Source organism: Lissotriton vulgaris, chromosome 1_1, assembly GCF_964263255.1.
Source record: "Lissotriton vulgaris chromosome 1_1, aLisVul1.2, whole genome shotgun sequence".
NCBI lineage: Eukaryota > Metazoa > Chordata > Amphibia > Caudata > Salamandridae > Lissotriton > Lissotriton vulgaris.
Window position 1 is genome coordinate 134,938,495 of NC_141685.1, and position 17,612 is coordinate 134,956,106.

The 17,612-nt window shown below is 49.5% G+C and overlaps 1 pseudogene; it reads left to right on the top strand.

The window, feature by feature from the left end:
- The window catches only part of LOC147737785 (protein-L-histidine N-pros-methyltransferase pseudogene), a 73,750-nt pseudogene extending 56,689 nt beyond the window's left edge, over positions 1–17,061 (top strand).
- Positions 17,062–17,612: the final 551 nt, after the last annotated feature.

Genomic DNA, 17,612 nt, shown 5'->3' on the forward strand with positions numbered 1-17,612 from the left:
TGGGGGCAGCCGGGGATCCAGAATGTGGACAGGCTTTAAAGGAATTTTGTGTCTTGATGAACCAATTTGGTGTGCCATTGGCACCGGGTAAGACCGTGGGTGCCTCGACTTCCCTCGAGTTTCTGGGAATCGAACTCGACTCGGTAGAGGGTTGTTTTCGATTACTAAGAGAAAAGATTTTGAAATTCAGGGCATCCCTTGAAACCTGTATTAGTGAGACTAAGGTAAAACTGCGTCAATTACAGCAGGTGGTGGGCCAGTTGAATTTCGCCCTAAGAGTAATGCCGATGGCCCGCCCCTTTTCCCGCTCGATTGCACAAGCCATGGTCGGCCTAAAGGAGGGTCATCACCACACGAGGCTCTCGGCAGAGGTTCGTCAGGACATGCGCATTTGGTTGGCATTTCTGGCAGATTTCAATGGTCGAATAGTCTGGAATAAACCAGCGGTGTCCTCAGAGGAGCTGGGGCTGTGGACGGATTCGGCGGGGAGTATAGGTTTTGGGGCCATATTCGGCACACAATGGTCGGCTCAAAAATGGCCGTCATGGTGGCACGAGGGCGGCTTGACAAAGAACATTGCATTTCTTGAACTTTTTCCTATTTTGGTGGCCCTGAAAGCTTGGCCTGAGGGGTTCCGGGATCACTCTGTGGTTTTTTGGTCTGACAACATGACCGTGGTTGAGTGTATCAATAGCCAGGCAGCACGCTGCAAATGGATGCTGAGACTGCTTAAAGAAATTGTGTTACTATGCATGCAGTTGAATGTGCTCTTTAGGGCAAGACATGTCCCGCGGGTACAGAATCAAGCGGCTGATGCGCTTTCTCGTTTCCGTATGCAGGCCTTTTGGGGTTTTCTGCCCACAGCGGACACGGTGGCGGCACCCTTTCCCGAAGCTCTCTGGTCTCTCGGTGCCCCGAACTACAAAACCTTGTGGGAGAGAGTTTAGCGCCCAGGACGAGGAAGGCATACGAAGGGGCGTTCCGTTCCTATTGGTCCTTTTTGGGTTCTGCTAGGGGGGAGCTTTGGGGTCAGGAGGAGCTTGTCGTAAAATTTTTGCTGTCTTTACATCAGGCAGGCAAGTCAGTGGCCACGGCCCAGAGGCATCGGGCCGCCATTTCCTTTATGGCGAGGGCCCATGGGATCCAGGACCCAACAGCGTCTTTCATAGTTCAGAGAGCGCTGCGTGGGTGGCAACGCCTTGAGGGTCGCAGAACAGATTTGAGGCACCCGATAGGTCTGGATAGGTTAGCCCTGTTAGTATCCGTACTCCCTGCGACGTGTTCATCACAGTATGAATCAGTGCTATTCCGAGCCGCTTTTGTGCTAGCATTTCATGGGGCTATGCGGGTGAGCGAGCTGGTGGCAAAGAACAAGCAGGATACGATGGGGGGGCTGTGCCGAGAGCACATACAGGTCAAAGGGGAGACGATGACTGTCTCGTTTGTCAGGTCCAAAACCGATCAGGGGGCCATTGGGGACTGCATAATCATACAAAGGGTCACCGGGTCTTCCATGTGTCCTGTGGTTTGCGTAGAGGAATATTTAGCGCAAAGGGTGGCATCATGGGGAGGGACATTGTTGAGACACGCTGACGCCACCCCACTGACGAGGTTTCAGTTTCAGCGGGTGCTTGCGATGTCGATTGCGGCCGCGGGCTTGAACCCCGGCGAGTTTGGGACCCATTCCTTTAGGATAGGGGCTGCTACAGAGGCTACAGCCAGGGGTCTGAGTGTGGAAAAAGTGAAGCAATTGGGGCGTTGGTCCTCGAATTGTTATAAAAGGTATGTGCGGTTGCACATGTTGTGAAGCTGTAATGATGTACTCACGCTTCCTGTTTTTGTTTGTGTTTTCAGTTGCGCGAGCCTACGAGGCGGGGCGGACTGTGCAGTCGACCCAACACCCGGGGGCCAGCGGTCAGACATCACCGGCTGTGAAAAGGAGGTGTGGGTCGTGGGCCACTCATACGTGAGGCGTGCCGCGGACGTATTCAGAGCAGGTGACATGATTCACGTGGCTGGGGAATACGGGTACAGGGTGACCTTCTACGGAAGGGGCGGGCTCTGTATTGACCAGTTTAAACCATTTTTCGAGGGTTTGTTATGCCAATATAGGGAATAAATGGATTTATAGCCGAATAGGGGCATAAGGTCACAGTATCGATCAGGAACCTAGATAAGCACGCAACACATTTTTTGGGTTCTTGCTGTGCAGGCTTCGGTAGCATAGCATGAAATATTTAGTGAGCAAAAAGTCTGCGACACCTGGCATTTTCCTCCCTCCTTTGTCGTGGGATTTGCCGATGAGTTCTCTTTTCAGTTTTCTGCGGTAGAGTTCCAAAGAAAGGTGAAAAGTAGCCTGTTCAGTTTTTGTGGCATGGCTTTGGTTGGAGGGAAACCACAGCTATGTATAAAGGGATTGGTAGTATAACTGCTTTTGTGACCAAGATCTTCTCTTCCAGGGTTAGCTTTCTTGTGCGCCAGAGGTCTAGTTTTGTTGTGACTTTTTTTGTTGCTTGTTGCCAGTTTTTGTCCCCCTTTGTGTCTTGGGAGAAGTGGATACCTAAGATTTTCGTGGGCTCTGTGGTGGTCTTGACTGGTAGCTTGGTTAGGTTGTCCCATTGGCCCTTGGTGAGAACTGTTGTTTTCTCCTCATTTAGGGTTAGTCCGGATGCTTGGCCGAAGATTTGTACATGCAAAATAGTTCTCCTCACTGCTTGTGGTGTTTTGCAGATTACTGTGAGCAATGCATTTGGCCTCCAGCCCTTTGGCTCCTGGTAATAGTGTCCCTCTGATGAGTTTGTCTTTTCTGATTTGTATCAGTAAAGGTTCCATGGCACATATAAAGAGGGCTGGGGATAGGGGCAGTCTTGACGTCCTCCTGTCTGGATGCAAAAGTGGTTACACAGTGATCCATTTATATTTACACAGCTAGTTGCATTTGTATATAGCATTTCAATTGAGTGTATGAAGACGTAGGGGGAAAGTGTGTGCTGCTCTGTCAAAGGCTTTATTGAAGTCTATTGCAAGGATGCCGACTGCTTCTTTCCTGTCTTTGGCTGACCAGATTGTGTCCCTCAGTGTTATAAGGTTGTCCCAGATTTGTCTGCCTGGGACTGCGCAGGTTTGATCTTCGTGTATTACGGTTTGTAATACTTTCTTCATCCTGTTGGCTAGAACCTTTGTGAAAAGCTTGTAGTCCACCTTTAAAAGGGAGATTGGTCTCCAGTTACCAATGTTTCTTTCTGGTCCTTTTTTGTGTATCAGAGATATTATTCCATGACAAAAACTGTCTGGGGTGGAGTTGTTCCATACACATTTATTAAACATTTCTATTACATCGGTGGCTATGGTAGGCCAGCAAACTTTGTAGAAATCCCATGGAAGCCCATCCACCCAGGGGCTAGATAGCTAGTTACATTTCTGTAGAGCTTGCAAGAACTCTTCCCCTGTGAGCTCTTTCTTCATAAAATCACGTTCATTAGATGACAAACAGTTTTCAATGAGGTCAACATGTTGTGAAATTAAATCCTGGCTTTCATTTCCGTTTTGGTACAGTTTTTCATAAAACATTCTTGCCACTTGTCTACATTTTTCTGTCCCTTCCTGACTTTCCGCTTCCTCGTCTATCAGCTCCTGAATTTCTTTGTGAACTTGTGTTTTTCTCCTAAGCAAAAAGGAGGTGCATTTTTCTCCCTCTTCATAGTGTTTTACTCTGCTCCGATATGGCAAGCCAAGCCACAGACAAGACTCCAGCAACGATGGGAGAAACGATCCTACCTATACGCTATCGAGACCGCATCACTAAAGTCCTCGGATTAGCCCGGCTAAGAAATCTAAGTACAACTTGGTTTCTTTCATGCAGAGCAATCTGGCCAGATTGCATCTTACCTGTGCTTCGATGTCTGCTATGCGGAGAAGAATGCGTGTTGGACGTCTGTCTTACACTACCATCAGCAGTACCAATGGATATCGATACTTTGCTAGGTCCGGTACCGACTCATGCAACGTGTTGTCCCCAGCGGCTACCTATTCTGATGACGACATTCGTTGAGACTTCACCACTACGAGTAGGTGGCGGTGAAGTACGAGAGGAAAGCAGCACCAAACGGGTACAACCTTCTGTGAGCATTGCTGATCCAAACATCGATTATAGCAATCACACTCTCATATGCACTGTTTCAGCATTTTCAAACTTGGTCGATCTTTCACCTGATGTTGTAGACCAATTTTTTGCAAGCCTGTCTGATATGATTTCCCCCCCTGAACAACGAGAATACCTTTTTAAAACAACAAGCACACAGCGTTCCCTGAACTCTGAATTCGGCCTTCAGTTTTTGATAAACACAGCCCCTGAAAAAAATTTGAACTATTTTTTCCCCTGAAAGCGAAATTATTTTTTTTCACTTCCAAAATATTTACCCTTTTTCTGGAACATGGTACTCTGCTTAAAGTAGAACTATTCTTAGAGAACAGAGCTTCTATTTTTAGAGATACTAGAGACAATACTTTACCTCAGCCTCTAGCACATGTACAGTATTGTATATATATGTGATGAAATGGTCTCGACCTTCTTTTCTGTATACAGAGCCGTTTCATGTGTAATTTTCGCAATTCATTCAGCTGATATATATATGCATTTAACTGAATGATACCACTGCTTGAAAGACGTACAGTACCAATACTCATTTTCGTGCATTTACCATATACCATTTCAAATGCAAATTATGTATTTTGGGGTTGGTTGGAAAACACACATGCATCGTTATATGTTTAATATTGCTTAGTTTTTAGTAATGATGGACATTAATACGTGGAGTGGGTGTTGTGTTTCTATTTAGGACCCTAATTCGATATTCCCGATTTATGCCCTTGTATGGTTATAATAAATAATATCCTTATAAAGGCATAAGAATCATATCCATATTTAGTAATAGCCCATGCAGTCCAAATACGGCAAGGCTACTCCCTTAGACTCCTAGAAAGTACAACGCGTTCTTTAAACAAACCAAGCCTCCAGCAGCCCGGGAAATCCCCCTGCTCTTGTTTTGATTTGCACAAGAACTCCTGGAGTCCAGAAAGAACTGTTACTTCTTAGTGACGTCTTATGTCCAACCTTACGTCAAACCCGGCACCTTTCAGGTATAAATATACCAATGTTGCCTTAAGCAAACACACAGTGGTTTGGAGCAGAGCATTTATCTACTTGCCCGAAGCCCAGCTAATGCGAGAGCCGAAGGAAGCCGCCCCTCGCTTTTGACGCACTGAGAAAGACGCTGTCTTTTTCTCCAGCAGAGAAAATCCAGCTCCGGTGTTTCCAGTCACCCTTGCGGGTTGCTGGGAAATCGAGTCCTGAGAGAGAGATACAAGACCTCCTACATTCTATTACCAAGGTACGGAGCTGACTAAACCCTTAAGAGAATTCTTGATTCAGATTCCTTGGCAAAAAAACAACTTAACTTAAACTACAACTTACTTACTCCTTCCCACGTATTAGGCTTAGGTCAGGTACACCGGGTAGGCGTATCTTAGAAGCACCAGTTGAGTACGTTAGTCAGTGTTTTTATGTATATATATATTTTATCTGTTTTAAAGTATCATATGGCTAAGAAACCATATCAATGCTTTTACAGTATTATTTTATAATACTCCTTTTACTGTACGCACTTTACTTCATGATGAGTATTGCAATTGTGGCAATTCATTTCTCTTGCATGAGAAAGAAGACTGCTAAATAAATAACAACTTTTATTGAAAACTCCCGTCTCTCTATTTCTCTGCACTCTGGTGAAACTAAGTACGCATGATTGACTGAGTGAAATAAGCGTCTATTGTTTTCACACGACTCTAGAGATACATTCTTTATTCTGAGGGGGCAAAGTTGTCATGTTTATGCGGTTGTCAGAAACTAATCCCTTCTTGTCTAAATCAAGAGAGTTAACTTTTTCCTGAACATTCGAGAAAGTGGCTAGTGACCTCCGAGCTAGCTGGCAAAACTAATTAAGTCTAATATAGTCAGTAGAGACCTAGTCGACCTCAGTCCTACGTCTACACTGCTGTTTATATTATTCCAATGCGCAGAGCCTATTGAAAATATAGGAACTACACTACAGGGGGGCCGGACAGTTCTTCCAGGCATTGTCAGCCAGCAACAGTTCTAGACAAAATAGCGCTGGGAATACAGCCTAGGCCCAGTCAAGTCCCAGTTTTGTAGGTTCCACCTCTAGGCCCAACCGCCTGTACTCCTGCAGAGGTTCCCCCAGGTCCAGTGGTGCCCCAACGGACAGTTAGGTTTACCTCCTTTACTCTTATACCCCTAGGTCAGGTGACCCTCTAAAGGCGGCAAAGCGTAACCCCTCCCATGGCTGGAAGGTCCAGGAGCTTCCACATATTAAGCTATGGAACAAAAAGGCAGGATGGCAGTGATACTGTAACATGATGTCCCAGCCTGCTCCTAACTACTAGTGCGTGTCTACAGAGGCCACTCCGCAGTAGCAGGGGCCTGTGGCAGCCATGTTGTTGGGAGAGAGCACCTGTACCTCAACACTGTTTGGCAGTGGTAAGGTGCCCAGAGACCTAGGTCCAACAAAAGACTGTGGCAAAAATAAAGCAAAAGGGACAAAATAAAACTGGGTAACACCACCTTAGCGCTGACAGGTCTAACACGCTCCATGCTGGTGCCATCTCCCAGGGAGAAATAGTTTCCTGTGTATGTGCTTGTTTGGCCAGCCACTGCACAGCCATCATTGTTAAGAGTGAGGGAGAGAGAGAAGGTGCCCGGCTAGGAATGGTGAAATAAGAAACCCCCGTTCAATTCGGTAGCACTCGGTCTGTTGTCCCGACACTCACTGTTGAGCTCCTGGTCGTGTGGAGCTCGGGTGGGAGGCAACGGACGGGCACTCGATTTTACAGTGGGGGGGGAATCCGGCGATGGAGCGCTATTCTTCCGACACTGGGCAGTCTAGTCCTGCGGGTGTAGGGCAGTAGGGGCCCGAGGTGGAGTCGTCGCAGCAGGCAGGGGTGGCGGGCGGGTGGACGTGCGTCACACGGGTTCCAGGCTCAGGTGCGAGATTCCCTCAGAGGTGGGGGAGCCCAGCCGGCCGTCGGGCTCCTGATTGCGGTAAAATTGGAGCCGCCCTCGGTCCTTTCGTCGCTACAGCTATGTGCAGTGACCAGTCGTCCGGATGATGCAGGTGCCCCTCAAGTTTGGCTTTCCCCGGTAGCGCAGCCTCACCAGATACGAGTCCCAGCCCCTTAGTTGGCCTTCCCCGAGTTCTCCCTGGACCCCTCCTCCCTCCACTCGTCGGTGCGCAGCCTGGTCTCAGACAAGCCAAGGAGTGCAGTCCCAGCATCTTCAAGTGTTGGGGATCGGAGTCAGTCCTCCCAGCTAGACCCCAGACTAGGTGAACCTACCTAAATCCACCCCTATTACAAACAACTTCAAACATGGCGCATTTACAACCTTATTCTTGATTGCTACAAACTTCTCCTTGTGTTCTTGCCAACAACGAAATGTCGCATTTTTCTTTAATAACGCTTATTAATTATCCAACATATATGGAACGAAGCTTTTGGATCATCAATGCCCCAACAATGACACCTATAGATTATACCAATGCTTTTTAGGTCTCGCGTATAGCGCTACTGTGCAACGCACTGCCATCGCTCTGTGAGGCATGCTGTATACACTATATTGGGTAAGCTTAGTTTAAGCTCCACCCACTCTACACCCATGTTTTGATTGGGTTACATCATAAATGCAGTGTTCTCGTTTTTTTCCCATTCTTAGTCCCTCCTCTTAACGGTCATGTTGCCATTTGTAGCCTTCCAGGGCTATCAGTCCCTTTACCGTAATGCAATTTTTCCCTGTTTTCCCCCCTCTCCTGCAGTCCGTCACTTTTCAACCTCCTGTACCCCTCCCCTCGCCCCTCCTGTTTGTGCCTTTTTCGACTCCCAAACTTTTTTTAAAAAATGAAATAGGGCTTGTGTAAATATGAGTCCTATTGCATTTATAAATGCTTATTTTTCCTGGGATTGGCTGACTCAATTAGCACACTATTTTGCCTGACTTCCTCCCGGCCTGCCCCTCACTTCCGTTTCTCTTGTCCTTCCTCCGTTTGTCATCACTCTGCCGACTCGTGAAGTACTTCGACGCACTTCTTCAAAACATGATAATCAATGCCTTGATCCTGTTAGTTATTTTGAAAACGTGTGGTGTTTGTTCTTCCAATATTCATGGTGCGGTTTAGAGGAAGGCTGTGAGAGGTTAGAAAGAGAAACCAGGGACGGCTTTTGGAACTTGGTGGCTTTGGTAAGCCTTGCAAGACGCCGAGCTAAAAGCTGAAAGTGGCAGTGGTTGGAGAGGTGAATCTATTTGGGGAACGACTTGAAGAGCCTTTTTCTAATTTTACATAAACAGTTCCCCCCACTTTTTGCTTTAATAAAACAACCAGCACGACTCCTAAACAGTTAGTGCCGACCTTGAGGTGCCGATAAGGTGCCGCCAGTATTTCGACGCCATGATGTGGGAGGCAGGGAGAAACAAGCCAGGGTGTCTGCGCCCTGAAAGAAATGTAAATGTAAAAGTGCCGTCCTTCTGATAGAAACTTATATTTTAAAAAAGGTTTGCACTAGGTCTGATTTTATATCACAAAACACAAAATTTGGAAATACTTGTTTTATTTGACACTAAGGGCCCGATGTAGGTAGCCCTTTACCGATCCGAATCGGCCGAAAATACCGATTTTCGGCCGTTTCCGATCGGTAAAGGGCTACCGAGATGTAGGGGCACATTTTCGGTAATTTTACCGAATCGGTATCATTACCGAATCGGTATATTTACCGATTCGGTAATATGTACCGAATCGGTAAAATAATTACCGAATCGGTAATATTTACCGATTCGTTAAAATTACCGAAAAAGCAATGTAGGTAGAAAATTTACCTTTGGCACATGGCTTACAGAATCGGTATTTTACCATGGAATACAAATCCATGGTAAAATACCGATTCCTGTGTACATGCACATCTGTGCATGTACACATGTGCCATGTGACAGACAGACGTGCCCTTAGGGCATGTCTGTGTGCCACATTGCACACATGCCCGTTTTGGGGGTGCTAGAGGGTGTCAAAGTGACACCCCCTGCACCCTTGTGAATTCTTTAATTACCGATTCGGTAAATACCGAATCGGTAATGCCTAATCATTCCTATGGGCTTCAAAGCCCATAGGAATGAATGGGCATTACCGATTCGGTATTTACCGAATCGGTAATTAAAGAATTGTTAAGGATTCGGTAACGAATCCAGATGTTGGGACCTACATCCCATTTACCGATTTTGAAATACCGAATCGGTAAGATTCGGTATTTCTAAATCGGTAAATGGGATTTACCTACATCGGGCCCTAAATCTCTTTGCGCATATTCTTTATTATCGTTTGTAATACAATTTTTAAAGGTATACTTTGGATATTCACAGCTCTTTCAATTTGGGACTTTATACAACTGTGAATTAAAATGAAGATTGCTCCAGCCAGCATTCATTTCTGCAGACTGCTGCCTTTTCCCTGCCCTCTCCCAACTCGTCACAGGGTGGGACCGACCCTGTGACGAGTTGGGAAAGGGTGGCGGTGACTGTGCTCTCACTTCCCTGAGTGACATGAAGCCCTAGCACTGCGGGGCTTCAATCTAAAACGCCCGGGGGAAATTTGACTTGGACGTCCTCGGGGGGTGGAGCCCGGCCCTCAATGCTATGTGTTTACCGAGCTGATGACCTCACAGGCCTCAGGGCTGCGAAACCATCCGCCCGGCAACTAGTGGAAATTGCGACCGCCCAGGCACGAAGTGTCATTCAGCGTGATTAACGGTGAATTGAAAATTAGAAGTGTGCAGCAGTCCCGGCTCCTGGCCCCAGAAAGAAAAAAAATGAATGCTTTTTGTAAATGAATGCAGCGTGGAAAGCCCAAAAATAAATTAACAATGAGTTTGGTTTCAAATTAATTTGGAGATAGTGATGGGGGCGAAAGTAAAGGGGGCGGAGCCCCAACGCCCTAGACGAGAAACCGCCACTGGATACCCGGTTCGGGTCAAGTTCGCGCTATATTAAACTCTGAAAAAAAATATAAGATAGTCCAGAGAATCTTATTGTCTTTTGCAGAGATCTTTGTGAAACCCAGAAGCCAAAAGTTACCATCCTCCTAAATGGTTCATTTTTAATAGGCTTGCTGCAATCATCTTAATATAACTAGCAAGACGAAAGCGTGCATCTTTGTATTGTTACAGTGTTTTCCTCCCAACACTACAAACGTACTAAAGCGTTAATGTTTCTGGAGTCGATAATATGAGCAGAGGTGGACGAGCCAACAAATTAAGGACCGTAGAACCTGTGAACGAGCCAAGCCCTGAAATTATTTGCTATGCAAAATACAAACCACGTAAAATATAATACATTCTATTTAAAATTAAACAAGCACTAGCAAAGGCAATATGTCTTACTGACGCAAGAGCTTTTGGCTTTGCCAATATATTTTAGCCATGTTATACACCAGTGTGCTTACTGTTCAGCATGACTAAAAGTTAGGGGCATATTATCAAGGTGGGCGATATGAAATTATTGCCGCTTTTGCAGCCAATTCAGCCGCAAAGCAGCGATAATTTCATCACCCTATTAGCAAGCTGTCGCTAGCATCAGTTAGCGACAGTTTTGAGGCGATAGCTAGTGGTTTGGGGCTCGCTTTGCATGTCAGCGATATTTATCGCTAATGACATGCAAAGTGGGCGTACCCAACCTGTTAGAGACTGAAACCAGTCGCTAACATCACTATCGCCTATTATCAACGCAGGCGTAGCGATGAAAAAATGTGCGCTAAGCGCGAATATCGTTGAAAACTAACACCTGCTCAGACCACTTCTTAACCTGTTTATTCAATGGGAGTTGGATTTTCAGGTTAAGTCCCTATTGCCGTTAATGCCTGAATATCGCTGGATTTCCAGCGATATTCACGCATTAAGCAGCTATCGCCGGATATTTTATCGCATTTGAGATAAACGTTGCTAATAGCACGTTATCTCTGCGATAAAATCCAACGATGCAACGCGATAAAAAAACAACCACTAAGCTCAGTTAGCGATAAATATCGCTAGTTGTTGATAATATGCCCCTTAGTGCGACAGAGAAAGCGGAGTCTGAGCGTATGTTTGTGTCCTTTAGTGAACAAGAACAGCTGTAGTCCTTTCTCTCTTTCGCATGTATCTGCTCTCTGCTAATTAGCTGTACTGGCGACACTGGACCCCAGAGAGATGTTCGGTTGGGCTGGAGGCAGCTGACATGGCAGACCTCTATAGCATCCACACCCTGTGGCACTACGGCTCTCTGGGACTCCCAGCCTCCATCTCAGGGGTGAGGGGGTCACAGTAATGCAGCCTCCGTCACAGGTGTGAGGGGGTGTCACAGTAATGCAGCCTCCGTCACAGGTGTGAGGGGGTCACAGTAATGCAGCCTCCATCTCAGTGGTGAGGCGGTGTCACAGTAATGCAGCCTCCATCACAGGTGTGAGGGGGTATCACAGTAATGCAGCCTCCATCACAGGTGTGAGGGGGTCACAGTAATGCAGCCTCCATCACAGGTGTGAGGGGGTCACAGTAATGCAGCCTCCGTCAAAGGTGTGAGGGGGTCACAGTAATGCAGCCTCCGTCACAGGTGTGAGGGGGTCACAGTAATTCAGCCTCCGTCACAGGTGTGAGGGGGGTCACAGTAATTCAGCCTCCGTCACAGGTGTGAGGGGGGTCACAGTAATGCAGCCTCCGTCACAGGTGTGAGGGGGGTCACAGTAATGCAGCCTCCGTCACAGGTGTGAGGGGGTCACAAAAATGTAGCCTCCGTCACAGGTGTGAGGGGGGTCACAGTAATTCAGCCCCCATCACAGGTGTGAGGGGGTCACAGTAATGCAGCCTCCATCACAGGTGTGAGGGGGTCACAGTAATGCAGCCTCCATCACAGGTGTGATGGGGGTCACAGTAATGCAGCCTCCGTCACAGGTGTGAGGGGGTCACAGTAATACAGCCTCCGTCACAGGTGTGAGGGGGTTCACAGTAATGCAGCCTCCATCACAGGTGTGAGGGGGGTCACAGTAATTCAGCCTCCGTCACAGGTGTGAGGGGGTCACAGTAATGCAGCCTCCATCACAGGTGTGAGGGGGGTCACAGTAATTCAGCCTCTGTCACAGGTGTGAGGGGGTCACAGTAATGCAGCTTCCGTCACAGGTGTGAGGGGGTCACAGTAATGCAGCCTCCATCACAGGTGTGAGGGGGTCACAGTAATGCAGCCTCCGTCACAGGTGTGAGGGGGTCACAGTAATGCAGCCTCCGTCACAGGTATGAGGGGGTGTCATAAAAATGCAGCCTCCATCACAGGTGTGAGGGGGTCACAGTAATGCAGCCTCCGTCACAGGTGTGAGGGGGGTCACAGTAATGCAGCCTCCATCTCAGGGGTGAGGAGGTCACAGTAATGCAGCCTCCGTCACAGGTGTGAGGGGGGTCACAGTAATGCAGCCTCCATCACAGGTGTGAGGTGGGTCACAGTACTGCAGCCTCCATCACAGGTGTGAGGGGCGTCACAGTAATGCAGCCTCCGTCACAGGTGTGAGGGGTTCACAGTAATGCAGCCTCCATCACAGGTGTGAGGGGGGTCACAGTAATGCAGCCTCCATCACAGGTGTGAGGGGGGTCACAGTAATGCAGCCTTAGTCACAGGTGTGAGGGGGTCACAGTAATGCAGCCTCCATCACAGGTGTGAGGGTGGTCACAGTAATGCAGCCTCTGTCAGGTGTGAGGGGGTCACAGTAATGCAGCCTCTGTCAGAGGTGTGAGGGGGGTCACAGTAATGCAGCCTCCGTCACAGGTGTGAGGGGGTCACAGTAATGCAGCCTCCGTCACAGGTGTGAGGGGGTCACAGTAATGCAGCCTCCATCACAGGTGTGAGGGGGTCACAGTAATGCAGCCTCCGTCACAGGTGTGAGGAGGTCACAGTAATGCAGCCTCCGTCACAGGTGTGAGGGGGTCACAGTAATGCAGCCTCCATCACAGGTGTGAGGGGGTGTCATAGTAATGCAGCCTCTGTCACAGGTGTGAAGGGGTCACAGTAATGCAGCCTCCGTCACAGGTGTGAGGGGGTCACAGTAATGCCGCCTCCATCACAGGTGTGAGGGGGGTCACAGTAATTCAGCCTCCGTCACAGGTGTGAGGGGGTCACAGTAATGCAGCCTCCGTCACAGGTGTGAGGGGGTCACAGTAATGCAGCCTCCATCACAGGTGTGAGGGGGTGTCATAGTAATACAGCCTCCGTCACAGGTGTGAGGGGGTCACAGTAATGCAGCCTCCGTCACAGGTATGAGGGGGTCACAGTAATGCAGCCTCCGTCACTGGTTTGAGGGGGGGTCACAGTAATACAGCCTCCGTCACAGGTGTGAGGGGGTCACAGTAATGCAGCCTCCGTCACAGGTGTGAGGTGGTCACAGTAATGCAGCCTCCGTCACAGGTGTGAGGGGGTCACAGTAATGCAGCCTCCGTCACTGGTGTGAGGGGGTCACAGTAATGCAGCCTCCGTCACAGGTGTGAGGGGGTCACAGTAATGCAGCCTCCATCACAGGTGTGAGGGGGTGTCATAGTAATGCAGCCTCTGTCACAGGTGTGAAGGGGTCACAGTAATGCAGCCTCCGTCACAGGTGTGAGGGGGTCACAGTAATGCCGCCTCCGTCACACCTGTGACGGAGGCTGCATTACTGCAGGTGTGAGGGGGGTCACAGTAATTCAGCCTCCGTCACAGGTGTGAGGGGGTCACAGTAATGCAGCCTCCGTCACAGGTGTGAGGGGGTCACAGTAATGCAGCCTCCATCACAGGTGTGAGGGGGTCACAGTAATGCAGCCTCCATCACAGGTGTGAGGGGGTGTCATAGTAATGCAGCCTCCGTCACAGGTGTGAGGGGGTCACAGTAATGCAGCCTCCATCACAGGTGTGAGGGGGTCACAGTAATGCAGCCTCCATCACAGGTGTGAGGGGGTGTCATAGTAATGCAGCCTCTGTCACAGGCGTGAGGGGGATCACAGTAATGCAGCCTCCGTCACAGGTGTGAGGGGGTCACAGTAATGCAGCCTCAATCACAGGTGTGAGGGGGGTCACAGTACTGCAGCCTCCATCACAGGTGTGAGGGGGGTCACAGTAATGCAGCCTCCGTCACAGGTGTGAGGGGTCACAGTAATGCAGCCTCCATCACAGGTGTGAGTGGGGTCACAGTAATGCAGCCTCGTCACAGGTGTGAGGGGGGTCGCAGTAATGCAGCCTTCATCAAAGGTGTGAGGGGGGTCACAGTAATGCAGCCTCCGTCACAGGTGTGAGGGGGTCACAGTAATGCAGCCTCCATCACAGGTGTGAGGGGGTCACAGTAATGCAGCCTCCGTCACAGGTGTGAGGGGGTCACAGTAATGCAGCCTCCGTCACAGGTGTGAGGGGGTCACAGTAATGCAGCCTCCGTCACAGGTGTGAGGGGGGTCACAGTAATGCAGCCTCCATCACAGGTGTGAGGTGGGGTCACAGTAATGCAGCCTCCGTCACAGGTGTGAGGGGGTCACCGTAATGCAGCCTCCGTCACAGGTGTGAGGGGGTCACAGTAATTCAGCCTCCATCACAGGTGTGAGGGGGTCACAGTAATGCAGCCTCCGTCACAGGTGTGAGGGGGTCACAGTAATGCAGCCTCCATCACAGGTGTGAGGGGGGTCACAGTAATGCAGCCTCCGTCACAGGTGTGAGGGGGTCACAGTAATACAGCCTCCGTCACAGGTGTGAGGGGGGTCACAGTAATGCAGCCTCCGTCACAGGTGTGAGGGGGTCACAGTAATGCAGCCTCCGTCACAGGTTTGAGGGGGTCACAGTAATGCAGCCTCCATCACAGGTGTGAGGGGGTGTCATAGTAATGCAGCCTTTGTCACAGGTGTGAAGGGGTCACAGTAATGCAGCCTCCGTCACAGGTGTGAGGGGGTCACAGTAATGCCGCCTCCATCACAGATGTGAGGGGGGTCACAGTAATTCAGCCTCCGTCACAGGTGTGAGGGGGTCACAGTAATGCAGCCTCCGTCACAGGTGTGAGGGGGTCACAGTAATGCAGCCTCCATCACAGGTGTGAGGGGGTGTCATAGTAATGCAGCCTCCGTCACAGGTGTGAGGGGTCACAGTAATGCAGCCTCCGTCACAGGTGTGAGGGGGTCACAGTAATGCAGCCTCCGTCACTGGTTTGAGGGGGGGTCACAGTAATACAGCCTCCGTCACAGGTGTGAGGGGGTCACAGTAATGCAGCCTCCGTCACCGGTGTGAGGGGGTCACAGTAATGCAGCCTCCGTCACAGGTGTGAGGGGGTCACAGTAATGCAGCCTCCCTCACAGGTGTGAGGGGGCACAGTAATGCAGCCTCCGTCACAGGTGTGAGGGGGTCACAGTAATGCAGCCTCCATCACAGGTGTGAGGGGGGTCACAGTAATGCAGCCTCCATCACAGGTGTGAGGGGGTCACAGTAATATAGCCTCCATCACAGGTGTGAGGGGGTCACAGTAATGCAGCCTCCGTCACAGGTGTGAGGGGGGTCACAGTAATTCAGCCTCCATCACAGGTGTGAGGGGGGTCACAGTAAAGCAGCCTCAGTCACAGGTGTGAGGGGGTCACAGTAATGCAGCCTCTGTCACAGGTGTGAGGGGGGTCACAGTAATGCAGCCTCCGTCACAGGTGTGAGGGGGGGCACAGTAATGCAGCCTCCGTCACTGGTGTGAGGGGGGTCACAGTAATGCAGCCTCCGTCACAGGTGTGAGGGGGGTCACAGTAATGCAGCCTCCGTCACAGGTGTGAGGGGGGTCACAGTAATGCAGCCTCCGTCACAGGTGTGAGGGGGGTCACAGTAATGCAGCCTCCATCACAGGTGTGAGGGGGTCACAGTAATGCAGCCTCCGTCACAGGTGTGAGGGGGGTCACAGAAATTCAGCCTCCATCAGAGGTGTGAGGGTGGTCACAGTAATGCAGCCTCCGTCACAGGTGTGAGGGGGTCACAGTATTGCAGCCGGCAGCCACAGACAGACCTTCTCTGAGAAGGGGGTTCTGAGGCAGAGATATTGATACGAGCAACAAGTGTGTGAGTGGGTTAACACAACATATAAAGTATAGGTAAAGGGGCGTTGATGATCTCAAAGATCTAATAATCCCAATTCACTTGTTCGTTCATTTACGAAGCCGACTCTCTTTATAGCATTAGCGTGAATAAAAACTGTATGTGAAGCTTTAGTAGGATTCTTCATTTAAGTGTTTCTAAATTCATCAGTCCGGTGGCGGTTCAAAGGCTGAGTTCGAATACGAGATTCAGATGGTGCATTATCAGCGAGCTGCTTCCCCTTTCATCTCCAATCAAAGGACATCCGCGTCCCATAAACTTAAATCTGGATAAAACAATTGTTATTCGAAGAAACACATTAATTTATGTGACTTCATCTTTTTGATGCGATCCCCTAAATAATAACAACGGGGTGGGTCTCTGGGCGCGTAGTATATTGCTGCAGTTATTATGTTTATTTGATCTACCTACCATGAATGCACAGCTGGGTTAATTGATGAAGTGGAGATGAAAGGGGAGGCCTCATGCCGGTTTCTCTCCCTCACACATTCTTCAGTTCCATTGCCCTGCCAGGCCTCCCTGCCCTCTCTGTTTGTTTTTAATTCTTTTTTGCCCCCCATGCAATTGCACAAGCTGAGACCGTCCCGGCTCTCACTGCCATTGTGCTTTGCACGCGATGCACTGGGAAAAAGTGAACTTTGGTGCAGTGTTAGCTGCAGAACACGGCCTCCACCTCTCCCTGCAGCCTGCATGTTCAAAGAGCCTCTGGCCGCCCGCCTCTTGATTAGTTAATTAAATATTCATTAAATACTAACATTTTGTATTTTCCCCTATTACAGCAAGTTATAACAAACATCTGGCTACAGTATGAAGCCAGCCCATTCTACAGAGAGAGCCCCGGGTGCTTAATTTTGTGAGGCGAAGCTTATCCGTATTATATTATAAACTACTCCGGGTGTGGTGGGACCGGCTGACTCACTCCGTTGCTGTATCTGAAGAGGAACAGCCAGATGCCCTGTGCATAGAAACAGCTGCCTCTGCCCGCTTTCACTCCACCATGTGCATAGAAACAGCTGCCTCTGCCCGCTTTCACTCCACCCTATGCATAGAAACAGCTGCCTCTGCCCGCTTTCACTCCACCCTGTGCATAGAAACAGCTGCCTCTGCCCGCTTTCACTCCACCCTGTGCATAGAAACAGCTGCCTCTGCCCGCTTTCACTCCACCCTGTGCATAGAAACAGCTGCCTCTGCCCGCTTTCACTCCACCCTGTGCATAGAAACAGCTGCCTCTGCCCGCTTTCACTCCACCCTGTGCATAGAAACAGCTGCCTCTGCCCGCTTTCACTCCACCCTGTGCATAGAAACAGCTGCCTCTGCCCGCTTTCACTCCACCCTGTGCATAGAAACAGCTGCCTCTGCCCGCTTTCACTCCACCCTGTGCATAGAAACAGCTGCCTCTGCCCGCTTT